Here is a 17,849-nt window from a genome sequence, read left to right as displayed (position 1 = left end):
TTAGAGATAGGCCTGTATAGCCTATATATAGGTGTGTTAAAGACTTGTCATGGCAAAGACAGTGTACTGTAGGAAACCACAATATTAATTTAAAAGACAAAACATTTACACAAATAATCAGAGAGCAGAGTTGGTTGAATGAGGTACATGACATATGGAGTAATCTCCTCAAAAGTCTGTGACAAATCAAATCAAATCAAATTGTATTTTTTACATGGTTACATGGTTACATGGTTAGCAGATGTTATTGGTCACATACACATGGTTAGCAGATGTTATTGCGAGTGTAGTGAAATGCTTGTGCTTCTAGTTCCAACAGTGCAGTAATATCTAACAAGTAATCTAACAATTCCACAACAACTACCTAATACACACAAATCTAAAGGGGTGAATGAGAATATGTACAAATAAATATATGGATGAGCGATGGCCGAGCGGAATAGGCAAGATGCAGTAGATGGTATAAAATACAGAATATACATGTGACATGAGTAATGTTAGATATGTAAACGTTATTTAAAGTGGCATTATTTAGAGTGGCATTGTTTAAAGTGACTAGTGATCCATTTATTAAAGTGGCCAGTGATTGGGTCTCAATGTAGGCAGTAGCCTCTCTATGTTAGTGGTGGCTGTTTAGCAGTCTGATGGCCTTGAGATAGAAGCTGTTTTTCAGTCTCTCGGTCCCAGCTTTGATGCACCTGTACTGACCTCGCCTTCTGAATGATAGCGGGGTGAACAGGCAATGGCTCGGGTGGTTGATGTCCTTGATGATCTTTATGGCCTTCCTGTGACATCGGGTGGTGTAGGTGTCCTGGAGGGCAGGTAGTTTGCCCCAGTGATGCGTTGTGCAGACCTCACTACCCTCTGGAGAGCCTTGCGGTTGAGGGCGGTGCAGTTGCCGTACCAGGCGGTGATACAGCCCGACAGGATGCTCTCGATTGTGCATCTGTAAAAGATTGTCAGGGTTTTGGGTGACAAACCGAATTTCTTCAGCCTCCTGAAGTTGAAGAGGTGCTGTTGCGCCTTCTTCACAACGCTGTCTGTGTGGGTGGACCATTTCAGTTTGTTTGTGATGTGTACGCCAAGGAACTTAACTTTCCACCTTCTCCACTGCTGTCCCTTCGATATGGATAGGGTTGTGCTCCCTCTGTTGTTTCCTGAAATCCACGATCATCTCCTCTGTTTGATTGACATTGACTGAGAGGTTGTTTTCCTGACACCACACTCCGAGTGCCCTCACCTCCTCCCTGTAGGCTGTCTCGTCTCGTTGTCGGTAATCAAGCCCACTAGGCGTGCATGGCCAGGTGAACAGGGAGTACAGGAGGGGGCTGACAACGCACCCTTGTGGGGCCCCAGTGTTGAGGATCAGCGGGGTGGAGATGTTGTTTCCTACTCTCACCACCAGAAAGTCTACTCTCACCCATCAGAAAGTCCAGGACCTAATTTCACAGGGCAGGGTTGAAACCCATGGCCTCCAGCTTGATGATGAACTTGGAGGGTACTATGGTGTTGGATGCTGAGCTGTAGGCAATGAACAGCATTCTTACATAGGTATTCCTCTTGTCCAGAATGGGATAGGGCAGTGTGCAGTGTGATGGCGATTGCATCGTCTGTGGGCCTATTGGGGCGGTAAGCAAACTGAAGTGGGTCTAGGGTGGCCGGTAAGGTGGTGGTGATATGATCCTTGACTAGTCTCTCAAAGCACTTCATGATGACAGAAGTGAGCGCTACAGGGCGGTAGTCATTTAGTTCAGTTATCTTTGTCTTCTTGGGTACAGGAACAATGGTAGCCATCTTGAAGCATGTGGGCACAACAGACTGGGATAGGGAGCGATTGAATATGTCTGTAAACACACCAGCCAGCTGGTTGGTCTGCGCATGCGCTGAGGACGCGGGCTAGGGATGCCGTCTGGATCAGCAGCATTGCGAGGGTTAACACGTTTAAATGTTTTACTCACGTCAGCCATGGAGAAGGAGGGGGGGGCACAGTCTTTGTTAGCGGGCCGCAACGGTGGCACAGTGTTATCCTCAAAGTGGGCAAAGAAGGTGTTTAGTTTGTCTGGAAGCATGACGTCGGTGTCCGTGACGTGGATGGATTTCTTACTGTAGTCCGTGGTTACCTGTAGACCCTGCCACATACGTCTCGTGTCTGAGCAGTTGAAATGCGACTCCACCTTGTCCCTGTACCGGCATTTCTCTTGTTTGATTGCCTTGCGGAGGAAATAACTACACTGTTTATATTCGGCCATATTCCCAGACCTCTTTCCAAGGTTAAATGTGGTGGTTCGCGCTTTCAGTTTTGCGCAAATGCCACCACCCATCCACGGTTTCTGGTTAGGGTAGGTTTTAATAGTCACAGTGGGAACAACATCTCCAATACACGTCTTAATAAACGCACTCACCGAGTCAACGTACAGGTCGATGATGTTCTCTGAGTCAGCGTATAGGTCGATGTTGTTCTGAGTCAGCGTACAGGTCGATGATGTTCTCTGAGTCAGCGTATAGGTCGATGATGTTCTCTGAGTCAGCGTATAGGTCCATGTTGTTGTTCCCTGAGTCAGCGTATAGGTCGATGATGTTCTCTGAGTCAGCGTATAGGTCGATGTTGTTCTCTGAGTCAGCGTATAGGTCCATGTTGTTGTTCCCTGAGTCAGCGTATAGGTCGATGTTGTTCTCTGAGTCAGCGTATAGGTCGATGTTGTTCTCTGAGTCAGCGTATAGGTCGATGATGTTCTCTGAGTCAGCGTATAGGTCCATGTTGTTCTGAGTCAGCGTATAGGTCGTTGTTGTTCTCTGAGTCAGCGTATAGGTCGTTGTTGTTCTCTGAGTCAGCGTATACGTCGATGTTGTTCTCTGAGTCAGCGTATAGGTCGATGATGTTCTCTGAGTCAGCGTATAGGTCGATGATGTTGTTCTCTGAGTCAGCGTATAGGTCGATGATGTTGTTCTGAGTCAGCGTATAGGTCGATGATGTTCTCTGAGTCAGCGTATAGGTCGATGTTGCTCTCTGAGTCAGCGTATAGGTCGATGTTGCTCTCTGAGTCAGCGTATAGGTCGATGTTGCTCTCTGAGTCAGCGTATAGGTCGATGTTGTTCTCTGAGTCAGCGTATAGGTCGATGATGTTCTCTGAGTCAGCGTATACGTCGATGATGTTCTCTGAGTCAGCGTATAGGTCGATGTTGTTCTCTGAGTCAGCGTATACGTCGATGATGTTCTCTGAGTCAGCGTATAGGTCGATGATGTTCTCTGAGTCAGCGTATAGGTCGATGATGTTGTTCTGAGTCAGCGTATAGGTCGATGATGTTCTCTGAGTCAGCGTATAGGTCGATGATGTTGTTCTGAGTCAGCGTATAGGTCGATGATGTTCTCTGAGTCAGCGTATAGGTCGATGATGTTGTTCTGAGTCAGCGTATAGGTCGATGATGTTCTCTGAGTCAGCGTATAGGTCCATGTTGCTCTCTGAGTCAGCGTATAGGTCCATGTTGCTCTCTGAGTCAGCGTATAGGTCGATGATGTTGTTCTCTGAGTCAGCGTATAGGTCGATGATGTTCTCTGAGTCAGCGTATTGGTCAATCCTGTTCTCTGAGGCTGACCGGAACATATTCCAGTCCACGTGATCAAAATAATCTTGAAGCGTGGCTTCCTGCTGGTCAGACCAGCGTTGAATGGTTCTAGTCACTGGTACATCCTGTTTGAGTTTCTGCCTATAAGACGGTAGGAGCAAGATGGCGTCGTGATCGGACTTTCCGAAGGGAGGGCGGGGGAGGGCATTGTATGCATCGCGGAAGTTAGAGTAGCAGGTGTCAAGGTTATTACCACCGCGTGTAGTGCAATCAATATGCTGGTAGAATTTAGGTAGCCTTGTTCTCAAATTTTATTTGTTAGAATCCTCAGCTACAATACATGCAGCCTCAGGATATGTGGTTTCCAGAGTCCAGTGAAGTTCCTTGAGGGCCGTCTTGGTGTCTGCTTGAAGGGGAATGTACACAGCTGTGACTATAACTGACGAGAATTCTCTTGGTAGGTAAAATGGCCGGCAATTGATTATAAGGAAATATAGGTTGGGTGAGCAGAAGAACTTGAGTTCCTTTATGTTGTTATGATTACACCATGAGTCGTTAATCATAAAGCATACACCCCCGCCCTTCCTCTTCCCAGAGAGGTGTTTATCTCTGTCGGTGAGATGAATGGAGAAGCCCGGTGGCTGGACCGATTCCGACAACATATCCCGAGAGAGCCATGTTTTCTGTGAAGCAGAGAATGTTACAATCTCTGATGTCTCTCTGGAAGGCAAACCTTGCTCGATTTTCGTCTACTTTGTTGTCAAGAGAATGGATATTGATTAGTAGTATACTCGGGAGTGGTGGGCGATGTGCCCATCTACGAAGCCTGACCAGGTGGCCGCTTCGTCTGCCCATTCTGCGGCGCCGTTGTTTTGGGTCGACTACTGGAAATAGATCCCATGTCCAGGGTGGTGGTCTGAACAGAAGATCAGCTTCGGGGAAGATGTATTCCTGGTCGTAATGTTAGTGAGTCGACATCGCTCTTATATCCAATAGTTCTTCCCGGCTGTATGTAATCAGACTTAAGATTTCCTGGGGTAATAATGTAGGAAATAATACATTAAAAAAAATAAAAAATACTGCATAGTTTCCTAAGAACTTGAAGCGAGGCGACCATCTCTGTTGGCGCGATCATAGCCGTGTGTGTTAATGTGTGTTTGTGTGTATGAGTGTTTGTGTGTATGTGTGTGTGTGTGTGTGTGTGTGTGTGTGTGTGTGTGTGTGTGTGTGTGTGTGTGTGTGTGTGTGTGTGTGTGTGTGTGTGTGTGTGTGTGTGTGTGTGTGTGTGTGTGTGTGTGTGTGTTACAAAGGTTTGTTATCTAACTGTTTTAATTAATTACAGTGAGGTACCATGTAATTTGATACTGAATTGATCTGCTTTTGATTAGAGAGACAAAGCTGAAGGGTGGAAGAACACTAAAAAAGACGAGAGAAAATTACAGAGAGTGGAAACGGGTTGCCATAATTAAACTAGATAGAGAGAGAGATGGAGAGAGATGGAACAAATCACAGTCTACTTGAACAGAGCAATACTCAATCATGAGGCATCAACGAAAACTGAATAATATTAAGAAATGCTATATAGTGGAAGGGAAGTAGAGTAGAAACCTAACAAAAAACTATTAGGCAACAACAAATTCAATCCCCTTTAAGACAACTTCCTGGACAAACGTTCCATTGTAATAGTGAAGGTGTAAACTTGGCAGTAGAAAACCTAAATAGTATATTTGACCTCTCAGCTTCCCTATCGAAATAAAACACTTCAAGCAGACAACTTAAGAAAATTAACAACAATTACAAATGGTTTTGATCTTTTCTGGATTTTGATAATTAGCGGGTATTGGCCTAATTCTGCTTTGCATGCATTATTGGGCTCTGATCACAAAACAAATAGACCCCACCGAGCCCCAGGACAGCAACACAATTAGACCTAACCAAATCACGAGAAAACGAAAAGATAACTACTTGACACATTGGAATGAATTAACAAAAAATCAGAGAAAACTAGAATGCTATTTGGCCCTAAACAGAATACCTGACCACTCTGACTGACCCAAAATTAAGGAGATCTTTGACTATGTACAGACTCGTGAGCATAGCTTTGCTATTGAGAAAGGCCGCCGTAGGCAGACCTGGCTCTCAAGAGAAGACTGGCTATGTGCTCACTGCCCACAAAAAGAGGTGGAAAAATGGCAAAGAAAGGCAAATGACAAAGTTGGCAATACTTTGAGAAGTTAAACGAGAAGGAGATGAAAACAAACGGCAGCAGGAGTTATAGAAACGGCAGCAGGAGTTATAGAAACGGCAGCAGGAGTTATAGAAACGGCAGCAGGAGTTAAAGAAACGGCAGCAGGAGTTATAGAAACGGCAGCAGGAGTTATAGAAACGGCAGCAGGAGTTAAAGAAACGGCAGCGGGAGTTATAGAAACGGCAGCAGGAGTTAAAGAAACGGCAGCGGGAGTTAAAGAAACGGCAGCGGGAGTTATAGAAACGGCAGCAGGAGTTATAGAAACGGCAGCAGGAGTTATAGAAACGGCAGCGGGAGTTAAAGAAACGGCAGCGGGAGTTATAGAAACGGCAGCAGGAGTTATAGAAACGGCAGCAGGAGTTATAGAAACGGCAGCAGGAGTTATAGAAACGGCAGCAGGAGTTATAGAAACGGCAGCAGGAGTTATAGAAACGGCAGCAGGAGTTATAGAAACGGCAGCAGGAGTTAAAGAAACGGCAGCGGGAGTTATAGAAACGGCAGCGGGAGTTATAGAAACGGCAGCGGGAGTTATAGAAACGGCAGCAGGAGTTATAGAAACGGCAGCAGGAGTTATAGAAACGGCAGCAGGAGTTATAGAAACGGCAGCAGGAGTTATGGAAACGGCAGCAGGAGTTAAAGAAACGGCAGCAGGAGTTATAGAAACGGCAGCAGGAGTTATAGAAACGGCAGCAGGAGTTATAGAAACGGCAGCAGGAGTTATAGAAACGGCAGCAGGAGTTAAAGAAACGGCAGCAGGAGTTATAGAAACGGCAGCAGGAGTTATAGAAACGGCAGCGGGAGTTATAGAAACGGCAGCGGGAGTTATAGAAACGGCAGCAGGAGTTATAGAAACGGCAGCAGGAGTTATAGAAACGGCAGCCGGAGTTATAGAAACGGCAGCAGGAGTTATAGAAACGGCAGCAGGAGTTATAGAAACGGCAGCAGGAGTTAAAGAAACGGCAGCAGGAGTTATAGAAACGGCAGCAGGAGTTATAGAAACGGCAGCGGGAGTTATAGAAACGGCAGCGGGAGTTATAGAAACGGCAGCAGGAGTTATAGAAACGGCAGCAGGAGTTATAGAAACGGCAGCGGGAGTTATAGAAACGGCAGCAGGAGTTATAGAAACGGCAGCAGGAGTTATAGAAACGGCAGCAGGAGTTATAGAAACGGCTGCAGAAGTTATAGAAACGGCAGCAGGAGTTATAGAAACGGCTGCAGGAGTTATAGAAACGGCAGCAGTGCCCAGCCTATGACGTCATGGTAACATGGTTCTATTTCTCCTGATCAATTTCTCCCGTTTGTCAGGGACATGAAAATGCTATTATTATATATTTTTTTTACATTCTACTATTTATCTCTTGTGATATTTCCTCTTGTGATTATGAATAAATACAATACATGGACAAAAGTATGTGGACACTCCTTCAAATTAGTGGATTCGGCTATTTCAGCCACACCCGTTGCTGACAGGTGTATAACATCGAGCACACACTCATGCAATCTCCATAGACAAACAATGGCATTAGAATGGCCTTACTGAAGAGCTCAGTGACTTTCAACGTGGCACCGTCAAATTTCTGCCCTGCTAGAGCTGCCCCGGTCAACTGTAAGTGCTGTTATTGTGAAGTGGAAATGTCTAAGAGCAACAACGGCTCAGCCGCGAAGTGGTAGGCCACACAAGCTCACAGAACGGGACCGCTGAGTGCTGAGTGCTGAAGCTGTTTCCTCGGTTGCAACACTCACTACCTGAGTTCCAAACTGCCTCTGGAAGCAACGTCAGCACAAGAACTGTTCGTCAGGAGCTTCATGAAATGGATTTCCATGCCCGAGCAGCTGCACACAAGCCTAAGAACACCATGCGCAATGCCAAGCGTCAGCTGGACTGGTGTAAAGCCCGTCGCCATTGGACTCTGGAGCAGTGGAAACGCATTCTCTGGAGTCACCATCTGGCAGTCCGATGTACGAATCTGGATTTGGCGGATGCCAGGAGAACGCTACCTGCCCCAATGCATATGGCCAACTGTAAAGTTTGGTGGAGGAGGAATAATGGTCTGGGACTGTTTTTCATGGTTCGGGCTAGGCCACTGTCATGATCGTTATAATAACTGGACCAAAGCCCAGCGTGATCTGGGTTCCACATCTTTTTATTACTAGGTGAAACTCACAGCAAAACAAAAAATCTCAAAAAAACATTAAATCTCAAAACGAAACGTGAAGCTAACAATAGTGCTAACAATAGTGCTAACAGGCAACTATACATAGACAAGATCCCACAAAGCACAATGGGGAAATGGCTGCCTAAATATGATCCCCAATCAGAGACAAACAGCTGCCTCTGATTGGGAAACCATACCTGGCCAACATAGAAACATAATCACCTAGATGACCCACCCTAGTCACACCCCGACCTAACCAACATAGAGAATAAAAAGCTCACTATGGTCAGGGCGTGACAGCCCCTTAGTTCCAGTGAAGGGAAATCGAGATCGGTGTGGAAGAACTTGACTTGCCTGCACAGAGCCCTGACCTCATCCCTTTCGAACACCTTTGGGAACCGTTTTATGAACAGCGAGGCCAGCTTACAAAATTGAACATTCAATTTGCAGTGAATATTTTAGCTAGATTCTTTACATCCACTGGATTTGGGGCTAACGGGATATCTCTCGGTTTCTCTCTTAATCTTTTCTTGCCAAGCTTTTCTTTTGAGATCTCTCTCTCCCTCGTTATTTAGTTTATTATTAGTGTGTTTAACTGATTTAGTCTATTATTAGTGTGTTGTAGATCTACAGTTAAAACACACTAATAATAGACTAAATAACGAGGGAGAGAGAGATCTCAAAAGAAAAGCTTGGCAAGAAAAGATTGAGAATGTGCGATAGAGAGAAACCGAGAGCGAGAAGATGAAGACAGGAGCGATAGAGAGGGATGGACAGAGAAAAGAGGAGGCTCACAGGGGGAGGGTAGTGAGAAAAAAGAAGGGATGCGCGATGAGACAACGTGAGAGAGATGAGATGGACCATCACAGCTGGTGTAAACCTGCCTCATATAACCACACTGCAGGAGAACTGTGTGTGTGTGTGTGTGTGTGTGTGTGTGTGTGTGTGTGTGTGTGTGTGTGTGTGTGTGTGTGTGTGTGTGTGTGTGTGTGTGTGTGTGTGTGTGTGTGTGTGTGTGTGTGTGTGTGTGTGTGTAGAGCAGCATCATCTGACCACACAGCAGGAGAACTGATAGGCTTTTAGAAATATGATTCACAGTTTCTGGTTTTATGTCCACACTTAAAAGAGGAGAGTGGAGAGAGAGGGAGAGAGGAGGGTGAGAGAGAGAGACAGAGAGGGAGAGAGAAGGAGGGAGAGAGAGAGAGAGAGAGAGGGAGAGAGGAGGGTGAGAGAGAGAGACAGAGAGGGAGAGAGACGGAGGGAGAGAGAGGGAGAGAGGAGGGTGAGAGAGAGAGACAGAGAGGGAGAGAGAAGGAGGGAGAGAGAGGGAGAGAGGAGGGTGAGAGAGAGAGACAGAGAGGGAGAAAGAATGAGGGAGAGAGAGGGAGAGAGGAGGGTGAGAGAGAGACAGAGAGGGAGAGAGAAGGAGGGAGAGAGAGGGAGAGAGGAGGGTGAGAGAGAGACAGAGAGGGAGAGAGAAGGAGGGAGAGAGAGGGAGAGAGGAGGGTGAGAGAGAGAGACAGAGAGGGAGAAAGAAGGAGGGAGAGAGAGGGAGAGAGGAGGGTGAGAGAGAGACAGAGAGGGAGAAAGAAGGAGGGAGAGAAAGGGAGAGAGGAGGGTGAGAGAGAGACAGAGAGGGAGAGAGAAGGAGGGAGAGAGAGGGAGAGAGGAGGGTGAGAGAGAGACAGAGAGGGAGAGAGAAGGAGGGAGAGAGAGGGAGAGAGGAGGGTGAGAGAGAGACAGAGAGGGAGAGAGAGAGGGAGAGAAATAGAGAGGGAGAAAAAGAGAGAGAGGGAGAGAGAAGGAGGGCGAGAGAGAGAGGGAGAGAAAGAGAGAGAGCGAAAGAGTGGGAGGGAGAGAGAGAGAGAAACAGAGAGTACACAGTGGCAGAATACCTGACCACTGTGACTGACCCAAACTTAAGGAAAGCTTTGACTATGTACAGACTCAGTGAGCATAGCCTTGCTATTGAGAAAGGCCGCCGTAGGCAGACATGGCTCTCAAGAGAAGACAGGCTATGTGCACACTGCCCACAAAATGAGTTGGAAACTGAGCTGCACTTCCTAACCTCCTGCCCAATGTATGACCATATTAGAGAGACATATTTCCCTCAGATTACACAGATCCACAAAGAATTCGAAAACAAATCCAATTTTGATAAACTCCCATATCTACTGGGTGAAATTCCACAGTGTGCCATCACAGCAGCAAGATTTGTGACCTGTTGCCACAAGAAAAGGGCAACCAGTGAAGAACAAACACCATTGTAAATACAACCCATATTTATGTTTATTTATTTTAACTTGTGTGCTTTAACCATTTGTACATTGTTACAACACTGCATATATATAATATGACATTTGTAATGTCTTTATTGTTTTGAAACTTATGTATGTGTAATGTTTACTGTTCATTTTTATTGTTTATTTGACTTTTGTATATTACCTACCTCACTTGCTTTGGCAATGTTAACACATGTTTCCCATGCCAATAAAGCCCCTTGAATTGAATTGAATTGAATTGAGAGAGAGAGGGGAGGAGGGAGAGGGGGGCAGGGAGAGAGAGAGAGAGAGGGAGGGAGGGAGAGAGGAAGAGAGAGAGGAAAGAGATAGGGAGAGAGGGAGAGAACGTAAAAGTACATGACATATGATTTTGAATTTTGTCCCCCCCCCCACATACACACACACACATTGTGGTTATGACTCTCTCGAAACCCATTGGCCATATACAACAAGACTGTTTTCCTAAAGAGCCCTAGTGTTTCCACTAATGTATATATATATCACACTCTGCTCTCCCAAACCCTTGCTTCCATATTATGTTCACCAGAGGAGATATTGAAGCTGTATGGAGAGGTGTTTTATTCTTGTGTTAAACACAGCTTGTAATCTACTCTGTCATGTGACAGTTATTAGGTCTTTGTGTTCTCTTGTTGTCTTCTATTTGAAACAGGAAGTGGTCTGAATACCAACTATCTGATTAGGGTAGTAAACACAGAACGGCTCAATCCCAATACCCCCTCTTAGCCCCTCCCCTTAGAGAGAGAGAGAGAGAGAGAGAGAGAGAGAGAGAGAGAGAGAGAGAGAGAGAGAGAGAGAGAGAGAGAGAGAGAGAGAGAGAGAGAGAGAGAGAGAGAGAGAGAGAGAGAGAGAGAGACTCTCAAGAGAAGACAGGCTATGTGCACAATTCCCACAAAATGAGGTGGAAATTGAGCTGCACTTCCTAACCTCCTGACAAATGTATGACCATATTAGAGACACATATTTCCCTCAGATTACCCAGACCCACAAAGAATTAGAAAACAAACCCAATTTTTGATAAACTCCCAGATCTACTGGGTGAAATACCACAATGTGCATCACAGCAGCAAGATGTGTGACCTGTTGCCACAAGAAAAGGGCAACCAGTGAAGAACAAACACCATTGTAAATACAACCCATATTTATGCTTTTTTATTTTCCCTTTTGTACATTAACCATTTGTACATAATTACAACACTGTATATAGACATAATATGACATTTGTAATGTCTTTATTCTTTTGTAACTTTTGTGACTGTAATGTTTACTGTCCATTTTTATTGTTTATTTCACTTTTGTTTATTATCTATTTCACTTGCTTTGGCAATGTTAACATATGTTTCCCATGCCAATAAAGCCCCTTGAATTGAATTGATAGAGACAGACAGACAGACAAAGACTGACAGACAGATCCGTCTAGACTGCAGGGTTTTTAATAACTACCACACTTAATAACCCAGGTCTGTCTGTCTGTCTGTCACTCTCTCTGTCTCTCTCTGTCTCTCTCTCTCTCTCTCTCTCTCTCTCTCTCTCTCTCTCTCTCTCTCTCTCTCTCTCTCTCTCTCTCTCTCTCTCTCTCTCTCTCTCTCTCTCTCTCTCTGAAGTCACCTGGTTGTTATTTTAAGACACTAATGTCTACAGGTGTTCGATCTTAATTTGACCGGTGTTGTCGCAGCAAAATAATCCAAATAATGATTTGAACATTTAGTCCATAACGTTTCTTGATCGGTGGTTAGGCTATTAGCTGCCCAAAAAGAGAAAAATATTTAATATTGTTATTATAACCGTGTATTAGTGGGTGTTCAGTGAATTTATGTAAATCCTGCATTTCCTGCAGTTCAGCAACAAAAGATCCTCAAAGCTGGAGCCCTGAGCTGGACACAAATGATTCAACACATCTTACGTTTCTTAAAGTTATACTTAACTCATTGTTATCAGCAGAGGAGCAGCACTCAAGTCTACCTTTATACAACAGTTTAAATTGGGTGAAAAATAGCAGCAAATAGCCAGAATACAACACACCACACAGAGATGGCACAACACTCGCCCTGAAGCCAGGAGTAGGTTAATAACAACAGCCTGTAATAGTGGTGTAGTGTCGAGATGTTGACATACTCTCTCCCCTGTGACCTCTTTCTCTCTCTCCACCTCCTCTCTCTCCTTCTCCTCTCTCTCCACCTCCTCTCCCTCTCTCTTTCTGCCTCCTCTCTCTCTCTCTCCACCTCCTCTCTCTCTCTCTCTCTCTCCACCTCCTCTCTCTCTCTGCTCCTCTCTCTCGCTGTCTCTCTCTCTCTCTGCGTCCTCTCTCTCACCGTTATGCAATTATTAAGATATATTAAGAGATATTAAGAGATAAAGAGATATTAAGATATATTACGATATATTAAGAGATATTAAGAGATATTAAGAGATATTAAGATATATTAAGAGATATTAAGATATATTAAGAGATGTTAAGACATATTAAGAGATATTAAGATATATTAAGATATATTAAGATATATTAAGAGATATTAAGATATATTAAGAGATATTAAGATATATTAAGAGATATTAAGATGTATTAAGATGTATTAAGAGATATTAAGATATATTAAGAGATATTAAGATATATTAAGAGATATTAAGATATATTAAGATATATTAAGAGATATTAAGATATATAAAGAGATATTAACATATGTTAACATGTATTAACATATATTAAGAGATATTAAGAGATATTAAGATATATTAAGAGATAATAACATATATTAACATATATTAAGAGATATTAAGAGATATTAACATTTCTTTGCACTTTGCTAGTAAAAACAGTAGACAAGAAAAGCCAGCCAGTCAGTCAGCCAGTCAGCCAGCCAGTCAGTCAGTCAGTCAGTCAGTCAGCCATTCAGCCAGTCAGGCAGTCAGCCAGCCAGTCAGCCAGCCAGCCAGTCAGCCATTCAGCCAGTCAGCCAGCCAGTCAGCCATTCAGCCAGCCAGGCAGTCAGCCAGCCAGTCAGCCAGTCAGTCAGTCAGCCAGTCAGCCAGCCAGTCAGCCATTCAGCCAGTCAGTCAGCCATTCAGTCAGCCAGCCAGTCAGCCAATCAGTCAGCCAGCCATTCAGCCAGGCAGTCAGCCATTCAGCCAGCCAGCCAGTCAGCCAGCCAGCTAGCCAGTCAGGCAGTCAGCCATTCAGTCAGCCAGCCAGCCAGTCAGTCAGTCAGCCATTCAGTCAGGCAGTTAGCCATTCAGTCAGCCAGCCAGCCAGTCAGCCAGCCAGCCAGTCAGCCAGCCAGCCAGTCAGTCAGTCAGTCAGTCAGTCAGCTATTCAGCCAGCCAGTCAGCCAGTCAGGCTGTCAGCCATTCAGCCAGCCAGTCAGCCAGCCAGCCAGTCAGCCATTCAGTCAGTCAGCCAGTCAGTCAGCAATGCAGTCTCATTCTTCCACTACAGCTCTGACTTAGCTGATAGCTACTTAAGTGAGGACAAATGTACTTACTATGAGTGAGATGTGTGGTTGTCTCACCTAGCTATCTGGAGATGAATGTACTGACTATGAGTGAGATGTGTGGTTGTCCTACCCAGCTATCTGGAGATGAATGTACTGACTATGAGTGAGATGTGTGGTTGTCCTACCCAGCTATCTGGAGATGAATGTACTGACTATGAGTGAGATGTGTGGTTGTCCTACCCAGCTATCTGGAGATGAATGTACGGACTATGAGTGAGATGTGTGGTTGTCCTACCCAGCTATCTGGAGATGAATGTACTGACTATGAGTGAGATGTGTGGTTGTCCTACCCAGCTATCTGGAGATGAATGTACTGACTATGAGTGAGATGTGTGGTTGTCCTACCCAGCTATCTGGAGATGAATGTACGGACTATGAGTGAGATGTGTGGTTGTCCTACCCAGCTATCTGGAGATGAATGTACGGACTATGAGTGAGATGTGTGGTTGTCCTACCCAGCTATCTGGAGATGAATGTATAAGTTGTTCTGGATAAAAGTGTCTGCTAAATTACTAAAATCCTAAATGTGATCGATCGGGCGAATCAGGAAACAGCCCCAGGGTGCAACTTGGTCTGACCCACCCCATCAACCAATCAATGGATCTGTCACTGGGAACCCTGTACATCAACGCTCAACCTGATTGGTTGCTTATGAATGACACACCTAGAGACAGCCTGGCAGAGAGAGAAATGCCACAGAGCTTTATCTAAATGGCCTCGCTAATGAAACATGACGGAGAAGAGTGGAAATGGGCCTTGGGTTGTTTGTTTGTGTCTCTATGCCCCCCCCCCCCGTGTAACCTTTATTTAACTAGGCAAGTCAGATAAAGAATAAATTCTTATTTACAATGACAGCGTACCGGGGAACAATGGGTTAACTGCCTTGTTCAGGGGGCAGAACTACAGATATTTTTACCTTGTCAGCTCGGGGATTCGATCCAGCGACCTTTCAGTTACTGGCCCAACGCTCTAACCACTAGGTTACCTGCTCTAACCACTAGGCTACCTGCTCTAAGCACTAGGCTACCTGCTCTAACCACTAGGCTACCTGCTCTAACCACTAGGCTACCTGCTCTAACCACTAGTCTACCTGCTCTAACCACTAGGCTACCTGCTCTAACCACTAGGCTACCTGCTCTAACCACCAGGCTACCTGCTCTAACCACTAGGCTACCAGCTCTAACCACTAGTCTACCTGCTCTAAGCACTAGGCTACCTGTCTCTAAGCACTAGGCTACCTGCTCTAACCACTAGGCTACCTGCTCTAACCACTAGGCTACCTGCTCTAACCACTAGTCTACCTGCTCTAACCACTAGGCTACCTGCTCTAACCACTAGGCTACCTGCTCTAAGCACTAGGATACCTGCTCTAACCACTAGGCTACCTGCTCTAACCACTAGGCTACCTGCTCTAACCACCAGGCTACCTGCTCTAACCACTAGGCTACCTGCTCTAACCACTAGTCTACCTGCTCTAAGCACTAGGCTACCTGTCTCTAAGCACTAGGCTACCTGCTCTAACCACTAGGCTACCTGCTCTAACCACTAGGCTACCTGCTCTAACCACTAGTCTACCTGCTCTAACCACTAGGCTACCTGCTCTAACCACTAGGCTACCTGCTCTAAGCACTAGGCTACCTGCTCTAACCACTAGGCTACCTGCTCTAACCACTAGGCTACCTGCTCTAACCACTAGGCTACCTGCTCTAAGCACTAGGCTACCTGCTCTAACCACTAGGCTACCTGCTCTAACCACTAGGCTACCTGCTCTAACCACCAGGCTACCTGCTCTAACCACTAGGCTACCTGCTCTAACCACTAGTCTACCTGCTCTAAGCACTAGGCTACCTGTCTCTAAGCACTAGGCTACCTGCTCTAACCACTAGGCTACCTGCTCTAACCACTAGGCTACCTGCTCTAACCACTAGTCTACCTGCTCTAACCACTAGGCTACCTGCTCTAACCACTAGGCTACCTGCTATAAGCACTAGGCTACCTGCTCTAACCACTAGGCTACCTGCTCTAACCACTAGGCTACCTGCTCTAACCACCAGGCTACCTGCTCTAACCACTAGGCTACCTCCTAAATGTGATCGATCGGGCAAATCAGGAAACAGCCCCAGGGTGCAACTTGGTCTGACCCACCCCATCAACCAATCTAACCACTAGGCTACCTGCCGCCCCTGCATAGGCTTCCTACTTAAGAGGAACAGACAGGGAGAAGAGATAGCAGGTAGCAGAGGGGAAAGAAAGCAGGAAAGGAGGAGGAGGAGGAGGAGGAGGGAGAAGAGGAGGACGATAGTGTGATTTTGTGTTCCTCTGGCAGCTGAGAACATCTAAATGTAGACCTTCTAGATCTCTCTATTGAAGAAACCAGGGGAAACTCCCTTTAGACATCGACAGCTCCCTGACCCAGACATGTGGCAGCTGGGCCTGAGAGAGAGAGAGAGAGAGAGAGAGAGAGAGAGAGAGAGAGAGAGAGAGAGAGAGAGAGAGAGAGAGAGAGAGAGAGAGAGAGAGAGAGAGAGAGAGAGAGAGAGAGAGAGAGAGAGAGAGAGTGTGTGTGTGTGTTTGTGTCTGTGTGTGAGAACTGAGTGATTTCTGCTTGGGTTAGGTTCAAAATCAGATTTTATAACTTTGTGGCTGGGCCAGCTAGTGATCACTCTGCAGAGCTGCCCCCCCCAGAACAACATTCATGACAATAAATGCCAACTTGCGTGTCACAGACCATCAGGAAGTAAACGTGTGCCAGGAACGCGTGTCAGGAAAGGGGGAGGTAGGACGGCGAGTGGGTAGGGTAACTGGGAGCTCTTCTTCCCCTAAACAGTAAAGGTCTTCCCCCTACCTCCCTCCCCTATCTCTCTCCAAGAGGCTTCTAAACAGCTTCTACCCCCCAAGCCATAAGACTCCTGAACATCTAGTCAAATGGCTACCCAGACTATTTGCATTGCCCCCCCCCCACGCTGCTGCTACTCTCTGTTGTTATTATCTATGCATAGTCACTTTAATAACTCTACCTATAAGTACATGTACATATTACCTCAATTACCTCGACTAACCGGTGCCCCCGCACATTGACTCTGTACCGTAACACCTTGTATATAGCCTCCACATTGACTCTCTACCGTAACACCCTGTATGTAGCCTCCACATTGACTCTGTACCGTAACACCCTGTATATAGCCTCCACATTGACTCTGTACCGGTACCCCCTGTATATAGCCTCCACATTGACTCTCTACCGTAACACCCTGTATGTAGCCTCCACATTGACTCTGTACCGTAACACCCTGTATATAGCCTCCACATTGACTCTGTACCGGTACCCCCTGTATATAGCCTCCACATTGACTCTGTACCGTAGCACCTTGTATATAGCCTCCACATTGACCCTGTACCGGTACCCCCTGTATATAGCCTCCACATTGACTCTGTACCGTAACACCCTGTATATAGCCTCCACATTGACTCTGTACCGGTACCCCCTGTATATAGCCTCCACATTGACTCTGTACAGGTACACCCTGTATATAGCCTCCACATTGACTCTGTACCGTAACACCTTGTATATAGCCTCCACATTGACCCTGTACTGGTACACCCTGTATATAGCCTCCACATTGACTCTGTACCGGTACCCCCTGTATATAGCCTCCACATTGACTCTGTACCGTAACACCCTGTATATAGCCTCCACATTGACTCTGTACCGTAACACCCTGTATATAGCCTCCACATTGACTCTGTACCGGTACCCCCTGTATATAGCCTCCACATTGACACTGTACCGGTACCCCCTGTATATAGCCTCCACATTGACTCTGTACCGGTACCCCCTGTATATAGCCTCCACATTGACTCTGTACCGGTACCCCCTGTATATAGCCACCACATTGACTCTGTACCTGTACACCCTGTATATAGCCTCCACATTTACTCTGTACCGGTACCCCCTGTATATAGCCTCCACATTGACTCTGTACTAGTACCCCCGGTATATAGCCTCCACATTGACTCTGTACCGTAACACCCTGTATATAGTCTCCACATTGACTCTGTACTGTAACACCCTGTATATAGCCTCCACATT

The 17,849-nt window shown here is 45.8% G+C and overlaps 1 protein-coding gene across 1 annotated transcript in view; it reads right to left on the bottom strand.

The window, feature by feature from the left end:
- Nucleotides 1–17,849, bottom strand: part of LOC139555325 (regulating synaptic membrane exocytosis protein 3-like) — a 71,571-nt gene that overhangs the window by 35,495 nt on the left and 18,227 nt on the right. The window lies entirely within an intron of this gene.

Source organism: Salvelinus alpinus, chromosome 26 (assembly GCF_045679555.1).
Source record: "Salvelinus alpinus chromosome 26, SLU_Salpinus.1, whole genome shotgun sequence".
Taxonomy (NCBI): domain Eukaryota; kingdom Metazoa; phylum Chordata; class Actinopteri; order Salmoniformes; family Salmonidae; genus Salvelinus; species Salvelinus alpinus.
This window is presented reverse-complemented; position numbering and strand designations above follow the sequence as displayed.